General features: G+C 35.4%; 1 pseudogene; it reads right to left on the bottom strand.

Moving 5' to 3' along the window:
• Positions 1-7,957: 7,957 nt before the first annotated feature.
• LOC112806219 (SWI/SNF-related matrix-associated actin-dependent regulator of chromatin subfamily E member 1 pseudogene) lies at positions 7,958-9,353 on the bottom strand (annotated as a pseudogene).
• Positions 9,354-9,723: the final 370 nt, after the last annotated feature.

Below are 9,723 nucleotides of genomic sequence, written 5' to 3'. Positions count from 1 at the left end.
ACTTACCTAACATCAGAATCATAAGTACTTTGTTTCTTCAGTTTGAAGGAGAGTATTTTTTACCCTCTGCAGTGTGTGTGTATGTATGTGTTTTCTCTCAAACTCACCACAGAATGCTGATAATCATTCTTTGCATATGATCTTTTACCTGCTGTGCAAAACTTAGGAACAGCTTGACGGATCCTCTCACCAACTACATGCCCTCATTAATTATGGTAATTCTGTAGATTATTAGATGCCCCATGATATCTAGTGATTTATTGAGGGGAAACCTGTACAAATTCTCGGTTAATTTGGGAATGTAGACAACATAACTCATGTGGACTTCCTCATTAGGACTGGGGCAATGGAAAAACTTGTAATAAGTAAGAAGTAGGATGAGGCCATGAAAGAGCACTAGAGTGTGAATGAAAGGAACTATATTCCAATCTCTGTTTTCATGCTTACCTGCTTGATAACCTTGAACAAGTGCTACAACCTACTTGGTCACGGTTACCTAGCAGGTAAGCACAGAATTGTATATTAGAGCTCTCATCTGTACAATGGATTAAAAACTTCTAATTTTCCATCCCTTCAGAGTTGATGTATATGTCAAATGAAGTGGTATCTAGCAATTCATTCATTTCTTCACTCATTCATTCATTCTCTCATTCATCCCATACACATTTATTGAGCTAGGGCTACTAAAATCTATAAGATGCCCCTGATCTCAAAGTGGGGGAGAAAAAACAAGTATCAGTAACATAGTAACAGTTTGGGCAATTCTGTATATAAGAGCACTTTTTAAATTTAACTGCCAAAGAAATTGAAATTGCCTCTCCTTTCTTAAAAAATGAGATTACCATTCATTCAGTCCTACAAACTGAAAACTTAAGGGTTATCTGACTCTCCTGACTTCCTCATAACCATCTATACCATCAAATAAGGAAATCCTGTTGACTCTCCCTCATTAATCATTTGCAAATATATCTATTTATCTCCATCCCATTTCTATCTTACTGGTGCTCTCCCCTGGGTTACCACAAAATTCTCTTCACTGACTTATCTGCTGCTTATTCCCACCATTCCATTCTTCTTGTGGAACCTAGATGATCTTTCTAGAAACAAACATGTTTTTGTCACTCCCCTGCAAAAATTTTTCAAATAAACAACACTATTTTGTCTGTAGAATAAAATCTAAGCTCCTTAACAAGGATCAAAATCTTTTTCATAGCTCTTTTGTATCTGCTGTCAAAGCACTCAATATTTTCTCATCATTTCCACTACTCTTCCCCTCAAATACTATATGAACTCTTTGAGGGATCATCCTTGTATTTCTTATTGTTGTATTTGTAACAACTAGCATGGTTTTTATCTTTGGTATGTACTCAAAAAACCCTTGTTGCACGGATGGGTTTCCTTCCAGTTTTTTGTAGAATTGTTCCTTAGGTGTGTTGAATTAAAGTGATTTCCTGAGCTGCTGCCACTTTTTCTGTCTCTACTGGTGATTGGGATTCAAGCCATGGAAAGAATAATAGGATTCAATAATATTTTATTTTAAATGAATTGATACTTTCAGGTGCATAATCTGTACATTGTTATACCAATAAGAAAGCAGACACATTTTATATGTTCTATGTCTCACATGATAGTGGGAAGCTTAAAGATTAATTTGTGAAAGTACATTAAAATTCAAGAGCTCTAAAATGTTAAAACATTATTAAAATTATTATTATATACTTCAGTCATGTGATATATTTTAGAAATATGACTAAAATTTATAGTTTATTCATATGGTTGTTGCTGTTGATTTTATACTATTTGTTGATAGTATCTCTTTGTTCTGATGATAGCAAGTTCCCCAATATTCCTCTAATATATGTAAAAATATGCATTGTTAATTTAAACAGGACATGATGAGTCAGCACATACAATAACTTTATTGATTCTTTTAAGCTGTTGCTGGGTAATGTATTTAACAAATTTATAGCACCTACTACCACATGCTAAGCCAGCTGCCTTATACCAATAAAGATCAAGTTAAGAAAATTGAGCAAAATGATTAAACTGCTGAAATACACAAGAACAATATTAATAAACTTATTGTGCTGATATTAAATGAGCTGCAGCTATTTTCAGTGTCCAGAACTGTTTGGCACACAGTGATTTAAAATCATTACAAATGTTTAAGCATTCCTTTTCCTAACAGGGCAATACATATGAGAGGATCTTTAGTGTTGTCCTTCCCTTTTTTCTATTTTTTAAAGTTAATACCTCTTCTTAGGATCCTTTCTTGGTAGTTCACTCCCTCTTGCAACCTTTTCACCTAAGACTGGCATTGGAGACTTTCTCTTTCCTTTCACTTACTCTATGCATTTTGTTACCATAAGGCTTGCTACATTTACTGAAATTATTTATATGGCTGCCATTCTTTCTCACTAGAATGAAGGTAGACAATGTATCATTTTTCACATTTTTTATATATATTAAATTTGAGATGTCGCTCAATGAAAATCATTGTGAGATTTGGGGCATGTAAAGTGATACAGAAGCAGATTATCAATAGAAGGGCCTACAAAATCAAAATGGAACACAAGAAATTAACTACTTCATATCAACTTTATTTGACAGATAATTGATACATGGGTTATAAAAATAGACTCAAACCAGAGTTAATTATCTTCCCAAATTGATGCTTATACTTTGAAGAAGATATTTACATTTTGTGGTATATTGCTTTTCTGTCAATAAAATATCAATAGACAAAAACACAAAGTTGTTTTTTTCAATACATAGCAAGTTCCCACAATACCACGGGATTTGTCTGTAAACTGAATTAAAGGGTAGGGCAGAAGTTAGAAATCATTTTAATACAATCATTTAATACAGAAAGTAGAGGGACATTATCATGCATTAGAAAGAATGTGGGATGTGTCTAGGAAAATGTTGCTGTGGCCTAGTTCAAAGAGGTTGCTGCCTGTGTTCTCCTCTAGGATTTTGATGGATTCCTATCTCACATTTAGGTCTTTCATCCATTTTGAGTTTATTTTTGTGTATGGTGGTCCAGTTTCATTCTTCTGGTGTTATATGCAAATGATGAATCACTAAATTCCGCCCCTGAAACTAATAATACAGTGTATGTTAGCTAAATTGAATTTAAATAAAGAATTTAAAAAAAAGAGTGTGTGTTATAGTCTCACAGATCTGAACTATAGCTTGTGAGATGAGAGAGACCCTTGCTTTCAAATCATGATTCTGCCACTCACTAGCTTTGCAATGTAGGGGTAATAATTAAAGTTTCTGAGGGGATGAAGATAATAATATTCAGACCAGTTTTTCAGATATGAATAAATAACAATAAAGAAAACAATATCTAACATTCATTATGCTCTTATAATTTGTCTGCCCCTGGGCAGTGTTTCTTACACATGAGTCAATTTAATCTTCACAACAACCTGATGTGAATTTTGTACTATTCACTTTTTAAAGATAAATAAACAGAGATTCAGAATGGTTAAGTGACTTATCCAAATGTGAACAGCTAGTAAGTGACAGATCAAGATGAGAGTTCAGGACTGTATGACTTCATCGTCAATAGCCCTGATCAACATGGCATGTGGGTAACAATATTGCAGACTCTCAATAAATGATGACTAATGTTATGATTATACATTTACAATTGCTGAGTAGGAAACAGGCACCATTTGGCTTTCCTTCTAGCCATAAACCACTGCTTACAGATTTTTAGAAAAAAATCCTCCATTTTTTTATGAACTTCCATCATCACTTGGTGAGATTCATGGATAAAGAATGTTATCATTATAAAAACATTGAATTGAAATCAGAGGTTACAGGATTTTAGATTAACTTTGCCAAAAATACCTGAATTCTTGATGAGTTCATTGGCTCGAAGTCCTAGTCTCAAAGCAGAAACACCTTATATTGAGACTTGTAGTTCATTGGTTTCAGACTATTTGTGTTTGAATGTTTTGAGGCACAAAACCATTTGCCCTTCCTTTCAACCACATTCTACATGCTAAAATATAGGCCATTTTTGTTTACAGAATTCAGAGAACTGATGGCACCTGCCTGATTATTCAAGGTGGATGACCTTGAAATTGATCAATGTCCAATGAGTTATTAAAAATTGAGCAATGATTGGTGGCAGCAAGAGCAAATACAATTTACACTCATGATACCTAAATTATAAATTCAATTGTATTGACTTGGCACAATTCCCTAAGTCACCAAGCGGATTGCTAAAGGATAGGATTTAGGATAAAGGTAAGCCTATAAATTGGGTTTGAGGGCCCTCAGAGACATTTGGGAGGGTATTCAAGAAATTTGCATTTTATCAGTTGAGTAATTCAGAAACTCTAAAACCAATTTATGAAAGCCAAGAAGAGCAGGACTTTCAAACAAGTTGCATTATGGTTTATCATTTTTTACCGATTGAATTCAACTCTAGCAGCATGGATAAACATGTAGGTACTAGACTAAGAGAGAGGAGATACTAGTTTAATTTCATGATCTACCAAAAAGTACATGACTTTGGGCAAATGACTTCACTTTTCTAGATCTGATAGTCCTTTCTTAAGAATTAGGACATTTCTGGATCATCTTTAAGATCCTTTTTCAGTAGCAAAATCTGAAATTCCCTCAACTCTGGTAGGAATCCTGGAGAACTTTCACCCCTTGTTTCCAGAAAACATACATTCTGTAACATCCAGAATAGAACTGAGCTCAATGTTAAGTAGACTTTCTTAATGAGGAGCACTTTTTAAAACTTAGGGACAATTTACAGATAAACTGTTTAGCCAAACTTACTGTACATAATGGGGGTTCCTCTTTATGACAGGAGAGACATAATGAAGGCAAATTGAACTGAATAAATGAATAGTGAATTAAGTTAGTTAATTATATCACATTCTGGCTCAGACTAGATATTCCCAGAACAATCAATTGAAAAAGAGAAACAGTTGGATGGCTACATATTTCATTCTTAATTTAGGTGACACTAACCATGTGAGATCTATTTTATTACTCTACTTTATAAATAAAGAAACTGATGGTTGGAGAGGTTCAACTATATTTCTGCAGCTTGGAAGTCTTGAGACAAAGACTCAGTTTTCTGAAACCAAGTCTAGTGCTTTTTTCCAATTTGCTACACTGTATTGCTGTCTACCATTTCTATTACCTTTTAAATATTTAAATAACTTCCTGGCGTATCTTAACCACTTTCAGAATTAAAATTGTTTTTAGTTCACTGAAATACACTAATAAAGTCATTACTTACAGCTATTTTATAATTTTATAAGAGGAGAATCTTAACAACAAAAAAATACTTGGCACATATATTTCTCTGATATTCATTGAGGAAATAATAAATCAGAGAAAATTATAGAAAGTGACTTGAACTTTGAGGACTCAGGGATGATGCATGGTTCCTATATCTATAAACATATAAAAATCTGAAACTCTGTACTCATTCTTTGACATATGGCAATGTCAACCACAGTCTTTTGGGCTATCCATTCTTGCCCAAGCTTTCCAAGATAGCTTACTCACTTCCTGAATAGTTTTATTGAAAAGGGTAACATTCTTAGAGTTAGATGAACTGCAATTTAAATTCCGGTCTTGGCACAATATATGTAATTAAATGTTATAAACTCTGAGTACTGGCTCCAATATCTACTAGCTTGATGATCTCAAATACATCACTTTACCACCTATTTGTAAAATGTAGGGGAAAATATCAACATCAGAATGGGTATTGTGTGCATTAAATAAAGCAATGTCATTGCATGTACTAACTAATATATTTAACCTCACTGAGACTCAGCTGTTTCATCTATATTATTAGAGTGATTACTATGTAATGGATAATTGTAAAGATTAAAAATGATAATAAATATGGGGTACTTAACACAGATGAGGCCTCCAGTTATGGCATTATTTTTATTTTATTTATTTGGTTTTATTTTCATTTTATTTTTATCATAATAAGTATACTCTTTAATCCCCATCCCCTACTTTATCCATCCACCCACCCTCAGTAACCATCAGTTTGTTCTCTATAGTTAAGAGGCTCTTTCTTTTTTTATCTCTCTCTTTTCCCTCATTTGTTTTGTTTCTTAAATTTCACGTATGAGTGAGATCATGTGGCATTTGTCTTTTACTGACTGATTTATTTTTCTTATATTATACTCTCCCACTCTATCCATGTTGTGCAAATGGCAAGATTTCATTCTTTTCTATGGCTGAATAATATTCCATTATATCTATCATCTATCTATCTATCTATTATCTATCTATCTATCTATCTATCTATCTATCTATCTATCTATCTATCATCTATCATCTATCTATCTATCATCTATCATCTATCTATCATCTATCTATCATCTATCATCTATCTATTATATCTATCATTTATCTATTATCTATTTATCATCTATCTATCCATCTATCATCCATCTATCTATATCACTTCTTTATACATTCATCTATTGATGGACTCTTGGACTGCTTCCATAATTTGGCTATTGTAAATAATGCTGCAATGAACATAGGCGTACATGTATTCCTTTGAATTAGCGTTTTTGTATCCTTTGTTTAAATACCCAGTAGTGCAATTACTGGGTCAAAAGGTAGTTCCATTTTTAACTTCTCGAGGAACCTCCATACTGTCTTCCCAGTGGCTGCACCTGTTTGCATTCCCACCAACCGTGCAAGATGGTTCTTTTTTCTCTATATCCTTGCCAAACTTGTTTTTTGTGTGTTTTATTTTAGCCATTCTGACAGGTGCAAGGTGGTATCTCGTTGTGGTTTTGATTTGCATTTCTCCAATGATGAGTGATGTTGAGCATCTTTTTATGTGTCTGTTGGCCATCTGGATGTTTTATTTGGGGAAATGTCTTTTCATATCTTCTGCCCATTTTTTAATTGGGTTATTTGTTTCTTGGGTTTTGAGTTGTGTAAGTTCTTTATGTATTTTGAATACTAACCCTTTATTGGATATGTCATTTGCAAGTATCTTCTCCCCTTCAGTGGGTTGCCTTTTAGTTTTGTTGTTTGTTTCCTTCACTGTGCAGAAACTTTTTATTTTGATGCAGCCTCAATAGTTTATTTTCACTTTTATTTCTCTTGCCTCAGGACATGTATCTAGCTACAGCTGATATGCTACTGTCTGTGCTCTCTTCAAGGGTTTTTATGGTTTCAAGGCTTAAATTTAGTTCTTTAATCCATTTTGAGTTTATTTTTGTGTATGGTGAAAGAAAGTGGTCCAGTTTCATTCTTTTGCATGTGGCTGTCCAGTTTTCCAGGCCTATTTTTAAAAAGTCTGTCTTTTTCCCATTTGTTCATTCCTCCTTTGTCAAAGGTTACTGACCATATAATTGCGGGTTTATTCCTGGATTTTCTGTTCTATTCCATTATCTATATATCTTTTTTTTTATGCTAGTACTATACTGTTTTAATGACTACCACTTTGTGAAATAACTTGAAATCTAGATTTGTGATACCTCCAGTTTTGTTATTCTTTTTCAAGATTGCTATGGCCATTCAGGGTCTTTTGTGGTTTCATACAAATTTTAGGATTGTTTCTTTTAATAATGTGAAAAATACTTTTGGGATTTTGATAGGGATTGAATTAAATCTGTATATCGCTTTAGGTAGTATAGAGATTTTAACAATATCTGTTCTTCCAACACCTGAGCATGAAGTGTGTTTCTATTTCTTCGTGTTGTCTTGAATTTCCTTCATCAGTGTTTTAGAGTTTGCAGGATACGGGTCTTTCACCTCTATGGTTATATTTATTCCTAGATATTTTATTGTTTTTGATACAATTGTAAATGGGGTTATTTTCTTAATTTCTCTTTCTGATGCTTCATTATCAGTGTATGGAAATGCAACAGATTTCTGTACATTGATTTTGTATCCTGCAACTTTACTGAATTCTTTTTCTTTTTTTTAAAACTCAAAAAACATTTTTTTTCATTTAAAAAAGTATTTAGAACACATAAAACAAGGCAACATTTATTCTTTCTTCTCGTCTTCCGGTGTGGGGTCTGTGGGTGGCTCCTCTACTGTGGCACTGTTGCTCTTGGAGCCGGTGTTACTGTCACTGGTCCCCTCCTCAGCCATACTGTCCACCCCCTCCTGCCCACTCTCCTTGTCCTCAGGAGTAGACGTGCCTTCTTCACCATTCTGTTGGCTTTCCGTCGCTTCTTCAAGGTGTGTCTCCTCTGTCTCCATCGGGAGGCTCTCGTCCTTCTTCTCCTCGCTCTTACTAGCAGCTTGCTCTTCCTCAGGAACCATGCTGCTCTGACTGCGTTCAGCTTGCTCTGCGGCTTCTTTCTCTCTTTCCTCCTGCCTTTTTCGAGCCTGTTCCTCTGCCTGTGCAATTTCAGCGGCAATTTTTTCCATATCCACTTCTACTTTCAAACTGCACAACCTTTTAAGTTCATTGTTAAATGAATCTGTGCTTTCCAGGAATTTCCTCTTCTTTTCCTGGTGTCGCTCCTCTATTTGAGAAGTTCAGCTTCTAGTTTTCGCTGATGAACCATTAAGGACTGGACCTGTCGTTTGAGGACCTGCATTCTAGCTGTTGTGACAACTGAACGGACATCTGGCACCACACTCTCACTAAGGATTTCACTGATGAGGCGGTGGTTTCTCTGGAAACGGGCAGTGGCTGTATGCTTCATTGAAAAGCCATCATCATAATCGTCTGGATCTTCAGCAGGCTGAATGCTCATGTACGGTTCTCCTTTCTCCATGCGAGACTGTCTCTGTCGACTTTCTTCCTCTAAAGCAGCTTCTGCACGACTTTTTGCATTTATGTAAGCAAGGTATGCAGGGGAATTATGATAGGCCTTCATAGATTCATTGTACTCTATCTTTTCTGCTTCGTATTCATTTAAATATTCTTGTTTTTCTTCATCAGTGAGATCTCGCCACATGCCACCAATAATCTTGCCAATCTCCCACAACTTTAGGTCAGGGTTGGAAGCTTTTACTTGGTCCCAGACCTTTCTGCTGTACCTCATGTAGGGCAGCAGCGGCTTATCTGGTGGCTTTGGGGGTTTTAGAATCATAATACCAGAGGATGCCGTGACCCGGCTGTTGGTGCCCGGGTTCCCTCCCAGCCTGTAGTTGTTGTAGGCGAGATGACTGTATGGATTGTATCCCACAAACCCTGGTGTGCTGGGCATTTGTGTTGCAGGAGCTGGGGTGGGAGGTGGGGCATAAGATGGTCTTTTTGACATTTTGGAAGATTAAGTTCTCAGTTCCTTAAGAATGAATCTGAGACACCGCGGGCAGAAAAAGCGCCCGCAGCTCCGGCCTCGTTTCCCTTTGTCCCGCGCACGCCCCGCCCCCTTTACCGAATTCTTTTATCAGTTCTAGTACCTTTTGGTTGGAGTCTTTAGGATTTTCTATATATAGTATCATGCCATCTGCAAATAGAGTTTTACTTCTTCTTTACCAGTAGATGCCTTTTATTTCTCTTTCTTATCCAATTACTGTGGCCAGGACTTCCAGTAGTAAGCTGAATAAAAATGGCGAGAGTGGACATCCTTGTCTTATTCTTGACCTTAAGGGAAAAAGCACTCAGTTTTTCACCATTGAGTATGATGCTGTCTGTGGATTTTTGATACATGGCCTTTATTATTTTGAGGTATATTTCCTCTAGACCTATTTTGCAGGGAGTTTTATCATGAATGAATATTGTATTTTGTCAAG

Source organism: Callorhinus ursinus, unplaced genomic scaffold, assembly GCF_003265705.2.
Source record: "Callorhinus ursinus isolate GAN/ISIS: 27379988/994484 unplaced genomic scaffold, GSC_fseal_2.0 scaffold35, whole genome shotgun sequence".
Classification (NCBI taxonomy): Eukaryota; Metazoa; Chordata; class Mammalia; order Carnivora; family Otariidae; genus Callorhinus; species Callorhinus ursinus.
Note: the sequence above shows the minus strand (reverse complement) of the source record. Positions and strands in the feature narration are given on the sequence as shown.